Raw genomic sequence first — 11,381 nt, forward strand, 5'->3', positions numbered from 1 at the left:
CCTGGGTCCTGGAGGCAGGCCAGTGTGCCCGCAGCACCCAAAGCCACGTGTGCATAGTACTGGCCAAAGCTGGGAAGAAAGAGAGCATGTGCGTCCGTGGTAGGGGGAGGGGTGCAGACCATACAAGGCCTATGAAGACTTTCTTCATTTAAGAAAAATAGGAAGTCATTCAAAGAATTTAGGCAGGCTTACAGGATCACATCTGTGGTTTTAAAACATAAATTAAAGAGGAACCGATAATGTCTGCTCCAGGGAGGTTCTTTATTCCTTGATGCTGTACACAGAGAGGTCCTACTTCCCTTCTCACTCCCTGCCTTTAGTGAAATCAAACTAAAAATGTTTAAGCAAAATAATTGTCCAGCACCTTGTCCATTAAAAGCCTACAAATGACCTTGCACATTTGGAACCAAGCCTGCCCTGGTGGTAGATTATGACAACGATAACAACAATGCTCACATAATAAAGAATGATAGCTATCATTTTTTGAGCATTTACTATGTATCCTAGCTCTGTGCCAGATCCTCTTCAAGTTTTATCTCAATCTTTACAAACTTATGCAATTTTTTTAAACCACACATATCAATCACTGTATCTGCCAGCCCTTCTAAGAGAAACTTCCTTGCCCACCACCTCAGTCGAAGGAGGGCTGCCCCCAGTGGCTTTGATTTGTCCACCCTAATCATCTTCAAACACACACACACACACACACACGCACGTGCACACCCCTTGGTCGCGTTGGAGGTGGTACTTGAACCAACCAATCCATTGGCCAGCCAGCAGCATTCAGGGTATCGCAACACAGAAAGCCTTGTCCGAATAAATTCTTGCTTCTAGAAATTTCAAGTTGGGGTATATAAAGGAAATCAGTTAGTTGCAGAAAATGAATTTGGAAGATGAGAAGCCAGAGAAGCCATGATGGGCCGGAGTGAGTTGAGGGCATGAGTAGGCAAAGGTCTAAGTAAGCAGAAGCCGTGAGGTAGAGAAAAGGTACCCAGAAGGAAGATGTAAAAACCGGTTCACAGGGAAGAGAAGCACCACTGGAGAAGAAGCCAGCTCTTGGAGAAGGGCTAAGTCAGGTGAATGATGGGCACCAGAAAAAGGGTCCACGTACTCATACCCTGGAATCCAAGTCCAGTCTCTGAAAGCCCAGCGACAGAGTGGTTCCTACGCTAAGCTTTGCAGGAGATGCCTGCCTCCCCCTCAGGCCTTCCCAGAGGCTCATCATGGAGTGTGGCTGAAGGAATCTTGCCCATGAGGCATAGGAGACTCAGCATTCCCATGTACACACGGAGAAACAGAGAGGCTCACTGGTGGAAGAGCAGAGTCCAACTCAAATTAATGTGGCAGTAGAGCCCATGTTCTTAAGCATAATACTGTTCATATGACAGCAACAGGAATTATCTGTTAAAAAAAATTTGTTCGAACCTTTAGTTTTTCTGACCTTGAAAACATACACAAGGAACATACAACTTTCAAATCAGCAAGCCAGGTAGCTTAGCATTATTGGCCTGTTAAGTATTAAGGCTTAACAATAGCTAACATAAGAAGATCCTTGCTTTGGAGAGGACTACACAAAAGCAGTGTTGGTTTTTGTTTTTGTTTTTTTGTCAGCTATTTGGAGAGTGGGGGTGGGGAAGTGGGGGAGGGACACGTCAGGAGATATGTTTATAATTCCTCTTCCAAGAACTGGTTAGAGCCTTGCGGGTCTTGGATCTGATTATCCATTGACCCAGGGAATGGCCTCGGGTGAACTAGATCGGGCAAAAGAAACGTCCAACAATCACTGAGGAGCAGATTGCTGCTAATCTAGGTTTTGGTAGTGGAGAGACAAGGCTGGGCTCCCCATCAACTCTAACTGTGACCTTATGTAGAATGTCCTTACAAAGGGTTTCCAAGTCAAGTGGCAAGGAGAATGAATGCAAAACATTAAACGAAGGCCTGGACATGTAAGGCCTCATGCCCAGGTAAAGAGCCTAAAGATCAGAGTTGTAGGCCCCCAAGGTCTGAAGTAGGTCACCCTCACTGCGACACGACAGAAAAATCTCTGGGGCTGCAGCCTTCTGGTAAACCAACAGCACTTTCTTTCCTGAGACCTTTCTCAAAATATGTACTGACCCAGTTGCCTCTCTGGATTGTTCCAGGTCCTGGTGCTGAGGGCCGTGGGGATCCTCCTCTCTGGCATCCCTTCTCAGCAAGCCTCTATATACCCTGAGCCAATTGCAGCTGAAGACATTTCCCTTCTCGACCTTTGACAAACCACCTTTCACCTAATTCCTGTGTTTATCCTGTTGAGAGACGTTGTGGCTAGCACCCAGGGGCCAGACTGACCCACCACGACAAGGCAGATTAGGATTAGGAATGTTCCAGTGGGACACAACAAGCCCCAGGTGTATGCTCCCTGAGGGTCGCCCCACTAACAGTCGCAGAGTTCAATGGCCAAGAGGAAAACCAAGCCTTGAGGGTGGCCTCAGCGTTCCAGATTGTTACCTGTGTCCATCCTTACTCTTCTTTCCTCATCCACATACCCACTGCTTTTTTTTTTTTTTTTTTTTTTTAAGATTCTATTTATTTATTCATGAGAGGCAGAGGGAGAAGCAGGCTCCATGCAGGGAGCCCGACGTGGGACTCGATCCCGGGTCTCCAGGATCATGCCCTGGGCTGAAGCCGGCGCTAAACCGCTGAGCCCCCCAGGCTGCCCACCCACTGCCTTTTAACTTAATCAAATAAAATGTTATATCAGCAGAGAAAATGAAAAATGAGGATCACCTGTCAAAACTAAAGAAGGACATCCTAAAAACAGGTTTAACGACTAAGGTAAAAATCATGTCGCTGTTTCACCTATGACCGCAGCTCATGGCCGTTGGACAGTGCCTGCCTCGGCTGAGGTGTCTGGGCCTGACCTAAGTTCGGCTCCGCCTGTGGATCCTGTTTCCACCATCAGCAGCTGAGAGGCCACAGAGAGGTGACCTCGGCTAGTGAGCTCGTTGCCTTCCCTGCCCACTGGAGACAATAACAGCACCTGTGCTGCAGGGGTGTTGAAATCTTGCAATGAGGGCAGTTAGCACAGGACCCGGCGCATATTATACACTCCGTAAATGCTGTCTGGTTTTTCCCAGAGTTCTCCCTATCTGTGCGCTTGCAATTTTCAGACCATCTATCACAATGTTTGGGAATATTGGTAAGACCAACATTCAACTTGAAATAGAAAGCAGAGCAGTTAAAACCAGTGAGAAAGATATGATTAGGGAGCTATTGTCAATAAGGATGAGAAACAATAAACTAGAGCAACGGTTTGTGGGGACCAACCGGCCAAGATTAAATGCATCTTTCTGAAGGGGGTCTAGGGCTACCTGCAAACACAAGGTGTCACCCAGGCCCCCCTTAGCACAACCCTCTCATCCAAACAGACCTTTAGAGAAACCAAACTCGAGGTTCTTGGCAGCGCAGGCTGGAAGCCAATCAGGCCTGCTTGGATCCAGAGTCTAGGTCCTCAGCCCCGCTTGGCGCAGCCTCACTCCCGGGTCTGAGCTTCACCGTCGTGCCCAGTTCAGGCCAGAGATACGGCCCTCTGCAGTCAGGATGTCCCTCGGCCCAGGTCAGAGGAGCGTACTTGTGGCCAGGCCCCGGCCGCCAGCAGAGCAGCTCCAGATAACCTGCCGCGGGGTTTTCCCAGATGACGCATCCTCCTTCCTGTGCAGCTTCGCTCCGGCTGCCTGGAGCTCCCCTCACTCCCAACCACTTCCTTCCTTTCCCAATTCCAGCTTCCCTCTACATGCCCTGCATTCCCTTTGCATTTCCTAACAGCGTTGCTTCACCCATCTTCCAAGAGACCAACCTCCCTTTCTCCTCGCTTCTCCTCTCCCCTGCCTCCTCTACCCCATTCTCTCTTTCTCTTTCTATTTCATCCTACCTTCCCCTTCCCTCCCTCCATCCTTCCCTCCATGTCTTCTTTCTTCTTCTGCACATTTCTGGAGCATTTACTGATGGATAGGTATTATGCTAGGGGTTAGAGTGGCAACAGGATCCATGTCTTTATCGGACATTTACTCTAAAAAGAGAGACTAACACTAGCGAATCATTCCTCAAATAATTATTTAATTATAGCAACAGTAATGCTGTAGATAAGGAACCCAAGGGGACCGGATCCTCCAGAACTCATTTGACATTGTCCACGTCCAGTTGGCAGGTCCGATGGCCTAGAACACGGCTCCCCTACAGAGTAGGCATTGGGCTCGCTCTGCATCATGCCTCCAGCTCCTAGCACGGAGCCTGGCACGGACACGGTATGCGCTTGCTGTTACTCGTGGAGAAAATAAATAAGATGCTCTTAGGTATGACCTCTTCGTGCTCACGCACACGTGGACGCATGAGGGGAAGTCAGAGCTGGCGGCATTGCCTTCTCCACCCCATCCGACCTCCCGCCCCGCCCTGCACACCAATAGCCAGGTAATTCGTACCAACCAGCTGCCAAAGGTATGAGGTGTCAAGGACTAGGTGAAGGCAGGTGTCTTCCCAGATCCTCTGCCTTCTGCTCTCCCACTGAGGAAAACCCGCCTGGGGCTCCCTTTCCAGAAATGCCCAACTTTGGAGACAAAAAAGGACAATCCTTCTGCCTGGCTTTGGAGCCCCCTTGGTCCTGGAGGCACCTGCACACCCGTCACGATGGCCAAATCATGTCTTTCAGTTCACATCCGCTATGGGACCTTTTAGTCTGACTTGTGAGACCTTTTAGTCTCTCACTTGTGAGGTGGGTGGTGGGCGACCAGGGGTCGCGCTCATACGACCGGCTGCGAAGGGATCACTCCACACGCGGGGGGTGCGACGCTCAGCAAGGAGCGCAGGCAGGAAGCGCCCGGCGGTGTTTGCTCCCCGTATTGTCGCTTCGCACTGGAGGCTGTGACGGGACGGGGTGGGGGGGACGCCCGGGGAGACAGGCTGAGAGAGGAGGGGAGAGGAAGGCCCGCGGGGGAGGACCCCACTGTGCGTGGAGGTCATGGGGCCGCGGGCTCGGGCTCCAGAGGGGACAGCCAGCCCCGGGCTCCACCCGGCTGTGATCGGGCCCACGCGAACCTGTGCGACGTGGCGGGAGCGGACCGGCCGCTCCACGGGGGTGAGGAGCACTATTCATGCCAAAACTTGATTGCCTTTTTGGACAGATTTACCCTCATCGTTACTGCGTGCCGGACAAACATTGTCTCTAACTTCCTGGCCCACAGCACACTCAGCCCGTTGTCCTGGGACCCAGGGCAAGTCGGCCGCTGAGGGCTGGGGAGGTCGCCTGGATGCACAGGCGCTGGCAGGCCCGGCAGAGCCAGGGAGCCCTGCGATCGTCCCTCGAGCTCACCGCACAGACGCAGCGCGCTGTGGCTGCCGTGGCGCTGGCGAGGCCCAGGCCAAAGCCCTGAGTAGCTCGGGCCCCTTGTCTCCGGGGTGAGACTGAGGCCAAGACACGGAAACGGCTTCCCCGGGGCCACCGCTAAGCTCCAGCAGAGCCGCGGCCTGCTCGCAAGGTGCCTCGGCCGCTCCCTGCTCCCTGTGCCACGTGTCCTGTGACCTGTGTGCTGTGAGGTCACGAGCGATGAGCTTTCACACACACAGAGACCCTGTGGCCCTTGACTCTAGAGAATACCTCTGCCGCTTTGTCTCCGCAGCAGCTGGGCCGGCAGGATGCTCCCCAAGAGCTGCTTCTAGACGTGGAGGCGAGGCCAAGGGGCTGTGACACGGTACACAGGAGGTCCCATGGGCCGTCCGGGGGAGGCCGTCCAGCCGGCCGGTGTATAAAGCATGTAAAGCTCTGGAGAGAGGCCAGGGCAGGAGATGATGATTTGGGAATCATCCATGTGCACGTGGTGCTTAAAACCATGGACAAATATGTTGAGTGTAAACTGCAGTGACCTGGGGACAGTGCTGCGGGGACAGAGGAGGAGGAGCCTATGGAAGAGCAGGAAAGGTCGGGGAGATCGAGGAAAACCTGGAAATTGTGGCTCCCTAGGAGCCAAAGAGGTAGCACGACCAGGAGGTAGGTGTGCCATCACATCTCGTGCCACAGGAAACCCCCAGCTTGGGCCACCAGGAGCCGTGGGCGCCACGGGCGAGAGGAAATTTGGCAGAACCACACTGGTGGCCAGAAAAAAGGGCTGAGGTCTGAACAGGAAGGAAGAAAGTGGACGGAAGAGTACAGCCCGCGTAGGCACCAAGGCTGCCCTCAACCAGGATGAGGCCAACAGAGGTGAGGACGGATTTCAGGTCAGAGAGGGCGGAGCTGAGGGAGATCAAAGACAACAGCCTTGGCTTTCATGAGAAGAAGCTGGAAACTGGGCTGGGCCAGAGATGCCGAGCTGCTGTCCAGGAGTCTGCTCAGTCATTCAACAGGTTCACGGAGGGGCTTGGCATGCCGGGCGCCGAGCCAGGTGCCCAGGGACAGCAGGGGACACGACAGGCCCGGAGCCCACTCTGTGGACCTTGGGCTCCAGGGGGTGTGTTACCAGGAGAGTCTACGCGACCTGCAAAGTACCAGCGGCTTCCCGGGACAGTGCTTCAGTATGTCTCCTTCCCCCAAGGCCACTGCGTTTCCAGGGCGACTGTCCTCTACGCGGTGACTTGGGGGCCCAGAGGCCTCCCCACCGCAGGCTCAGGCTCAGGGTGCTTGGTTGCTATGGCAGAGGAAGGGAAGACAGACCAGGAACTCGCCGATGGCTTGTCACTACCGCCGCTTGGAAACACCCTTCCACCCTCTTCTCAGGCCTCACCCGATGACAAAGAGGCTGGGGCACCTGGGGAGCAAATAGAGTATCTGGGGAGGCTTGTCCTCTCTGCCACATGGGAGGAGACAGTCTGTAGATCCTGCAGCTAAATCAATTCTATGCTATGTAGGAAGGCGGTGAGTACCTGGGAGAAAGTAAAGTGGGGTGAGGAGGGTCCGTTCCTGGGTTTCCTTCTCCGTCCTATCGATCCAGGTGTCTGTGTGCCGCGACCACGCGGTCCTCCACGCTGCAGCTTCCTAACACGGCTCGAGGGCCGGAACCGGGATGCGTCGGCTTTGCTTTTCTTTTTCAAGGTTGCTTTGGCTACTTGGGGTCTTTTGCGGTTCCATACAGATTTTAGGACTGTTTGTTCTAGTTCTGAGAAAAATGCCGGTGGCGTTTTGATAGATTATATGCATAGACTGCTTTGGGTCGCTCCACAAGTCAAAAATAGAACTACCCTATGAGCCAGCCATTGCACTACGAGGAATTTGCTCAAGGGGTACAAAAATACTAATTTCAAGGGGAACATGCCTCCTGATGGTTATAGTAGAATCATCAACAATAGTCAAATTACAGAAAGAGCCCAAATGAGAGAAGATATGGTGTATATATATATGTCTCCATATACATACAATATTCCATTATATATAGTATATTATTCCATTATATTAATCCCATCAATTATTAATTATATTAATAATTGATGGAATTAATGATTATATAATTAATTAATGGAATTAATAATATATAATTAATTAATTATATTAATTCCATTAATATATAATATTCCGTTATATATATATATATATATATATATATACACTATGTAGGAAGGCGGTGAGTGCCTGGGAGAAAGTTAAGTGGGGTGAGGAGGGTCCATTTCTGGGTTTTCTTCTCTGTCATATATACACATAATGCAATATTACTCAGGCACCAAAAAGAAAGGAACCTTGCCATTTCCAATGACATGGCTAGAGCTACAGGGCCTTATGCTAAGCAAAATAAGTGAGTCGGATACAGACAAATACATGTGATTTCACTCATATGTGGAACTTAAGAAACAAAACAAACGATCATGGGGGAAGAGAGGGAGGCAAACCAAGAAACAGGCTCTCAGCCATAGAGAACAAACTGAGGGTTCCCGAGGGGAGGGGGCGGGGTGGGTGAGAGGTGACGGGGTCGAGGGAGCGCACCTGTTGGGAGGTGCCGGGCATCGTGCGGATGTGTTGAATCACTACATCGTACACCTGAGACTACTATTGCCCAGTATGTCCACTACTTGGAATTGAAAGAAACGCTTCTATCTTTAAAGAAAAAAGGTGGAATAAGGAAGATTGGCAGTGCGGATGGCGGGGAGAGGGCAACCTTTTTAATCAGGGTGGTCGTGGTGGGCCTCACTGAGGGGTGGCCTTGGAACCAGGCCCTGCAGGAGCTGTCCCAGGGCCGTCTGCATGTCTGGGGGCAGGTGACCTCAGCGGGGGCACGTGTTCAGGCCCTGAGGCAGGGAGAGGCCGTGAGGAGGGGTGGCAGGTAGGAAGTGAGGCTAGAGGGTTAGGGACCCGCCTGTGACCGTGAGAGCCTCAAGCCACTTGTCAAAGCTTGGAGTTGAGTCTCAGGGGGAAGGGCAGCCACCGTGGGGTCAGAGCCAAGAGGGTGCATCTCTGACGGGAGGGATGTGGGCACCCTCCTGGCCCTGCACCCGGCACCCAGGGCCACCGTGCCAGGAGGTGTCAGCTCTCAACCTGAATGCTCTTCGATTCGGTGGAAATAGGCGGAGTAGGCCCCACCTGTGTCGCCCAGTTGGACGCCAGGACGTGGACAGGTCCCCTGCAGGCCGAGGCTGCTACGAAGTGGTGCAACCCAGTGGGGGTCATGTCCCGGAGGAGAGGGGAGCTGCACCCTCCTTTTTTCTCTGTGTCTCTCATGAATAAATAAATAAAATCTTAAAAAAATAAAAAAAACTCTGTTAGAGAAATAGGATAGAGAGATCGTGGTGAAAATGTTTATTAAGAAAAGCTTGTTCAGTATTTTTAACCAAGTGGTGATGGAGTATCTAATTGTAGTAGTTGGTGTCAAATTGGGTGGTATTTCGAATTCCTTGGGAAACATTTAAGTAATATGTTATTTAACATTAATATCAATATAAGTAATATGTCTAAGTAATATGAGCTTTATTTTTATTTATTTTTATTTTTTAAAGGTTTTATTTATTTATTCATGAGAGACACACACAGAGAGAGAGAGAGAGAGAGAATGGCAGAGAAACAGGCAGAGGGAGAAGCAGCCTCCATGCAGGGAGCCCGACGCAGGACTCGATCTTGGGTCTCCAGGATCACGCCCTGGGCTGAAGGCTGCGCTAAACCGCTGAGCCACCCGGGCTGCCCTGAGCTTTATTTCTAAATGGCAATGTTCATATTATGTCAGAAATCATGTTAAACTCTTTTGCAACTATTTAAATGTATTTGATTTTTACTTTATACATGGATGAGAGGCGTATAGTTTTCAAGATTTTGGAAGGATACAGCACAAATATAAAGATCATTGCCTTAGAGGATCTGCTTTCATGGGTAGATTAAAAACCGCAAGTAATTACGAATGATATAGTAGAAATGGTGCTTCTACCACCACGGGTGTCCTTACAGAGGCTAATTCAAAGCATTGCCTTGCGTGCTATACACGTACCTGCACACTTTGACACCCCAATAATGCAAGGGGAAGCTGCACCTCCTGTCTCTCCCATTTAATCACCAAGGACAGGTGTCTGGAATCCAGAGCTAGTAGGCTATCGTACTAGTTCTCTAACCTGTGAACGAGAAGACAATCCAGTCCACAATCTAGTAGCTTAAAAGAGATATATTTGGGGAACAAAATACAGGGGGGAAAAGAACAAGAAAGGATAGAACTCATAACAGAGAGAGCAAATTGAATAGGTTGACGGCGAGGGCCGTGTAGGAGAAATGGGCAGCGCAGGGGGGTGGCGGGTGCACACTCAGCCGCGGCTGTGTCGTGCGGGACGCGTTGTCTACTTTCACGGGATACGAATGCTGGGGCCCAATATTTCTAGAAAGAGATAGAGAAGGCAAAGAACAGCAATCCAGAATAATGAAGAGCCGCCTGTACTCAAAGGTCTGGATGCACTGTAAGGTGGTACATCTATTAAAATATTTGTTTCTTCCCAAATGGAACAGGATGTCAAGTGGTGACCCAGTGGATCTCTTAAGAGTCAAACTCCTCCCGAGGGACTCCCTTAGGGCGTCGCAGAATGGGTTGAAACACTTTTTGGGGGGAATCTTTATTTTGGTAAAGAATCATCGGTGATCAAGACTCCTGCTTAGATTTCTTCCACTTATGTAAAAGGAAAAAAATGGGATAAAAGAAGACTTGGGGGCGAGATGGCCCCGCCGCTATTGTGAGATGATCGGATTGTAGCTTGAGTTGATTCTAGTAACTAAAACCAACGCTTGGTTAATAATCGTGATAGATGTTGTTAATTGACTGCGTTTATTGGTTGATAAGTAATATTAATAACAATAAATCATCCAGTTCCACGCCTAATTTTCAGCGTCATTTAAGCCACAAATCCTGACATCTCCGTTGGTAGAGGTGTCAAAATGATGTAAAGATGGAAGGGAGACGGGGTATCTGACGGATTCACAGCAGGGACTCTTCATATCTGAAAACAGGGATTCGGGTGAGTGTAGCAGGAGAGTTGATTTTCCAGTGGACACAAGAAAGAACGGGAGACCTTTAAGAGCACAAAACAATTCTCTCAATTCCAGCCCACGCCACCATCATATACTGAGGGTTGGTTACTGTCGTATGAGGAATAAGACTCTTCCCCCCCGAATTTGCTCCTCCTTCCACATTGCCTCACTTGTCACGAGTCTACAACCTGCGCACCTGTACGGGGCAGCCCTCATCCACTCTCCACCCATTTACTTAAGCCGGAAATCTGAGAATCATCTTTGTTTCCCTCTATTTCCCTCACCCAGTCCTCTCCCTTCCGGCTGCTACATCCTAGTCCCCGAGTTGCTCCGGGGGTAATGGATTCGTCTCCTCGCAGAAAGCTCAGTAAACATGTAAACATACAAATGACCCGATTTAACGTGATCTGTGATTGACCCTTAAGGAGTGCTCTGCCAAAAATGAGGGGATGGACATAAAAAGTCCTGTCCTGTAGGCTCTTCGGATGCCCCCTTCTCCAGGACGCCCTCCAGATCCTCTTCCACCAATCAGACTGGGCCACGTGCCCCCTCTCTGAGCTCCCGAAGCAGCCCGAGCTTTCCCTTACAGAGAACTTCCAATTCCCGCTTGAACAACGGACTTACTTGTCTGAGTGCCCGCCAGTCGGGGCTTCCGTAAGCGGGTCCCCCCCGCCTGGCAGAGTGCCCGGGGCGAGGCCGCAGGCCCACGAATGTTGCCCAAATGGGTGGACGATACGAGGAACGCGTTCAGAGAGCCGTGCACACCCGTGGTCAGGCCTAGGTGGGGACGGATGGAAGAGCTGCTGGTTCGGCTACAAGGAGGAGGGGGCAGTGGCGCTGGAAAAGGCCTCCTTGCCTGGTCTTGCAAGGTAAGAGTTTCCCTGCAGATCAGGGCAGGGAAGGGTGTGACAAGCAGAGGGAACAGCACGGA

The sequence above is a fragment of the Vulpes vulpes genome, chromosome 3 (genome assembly GCF_048418805.1).
Source record: "Vulpes vulpes isolate BD-2025 chromosome 3, VulVul3, whole genome shotgun sequence".
NCBI lineage: Eukaryota > Metazoa > Chordata > Mammalia > Carnivora > Canidae > Vulpes > Vulpes vulpes.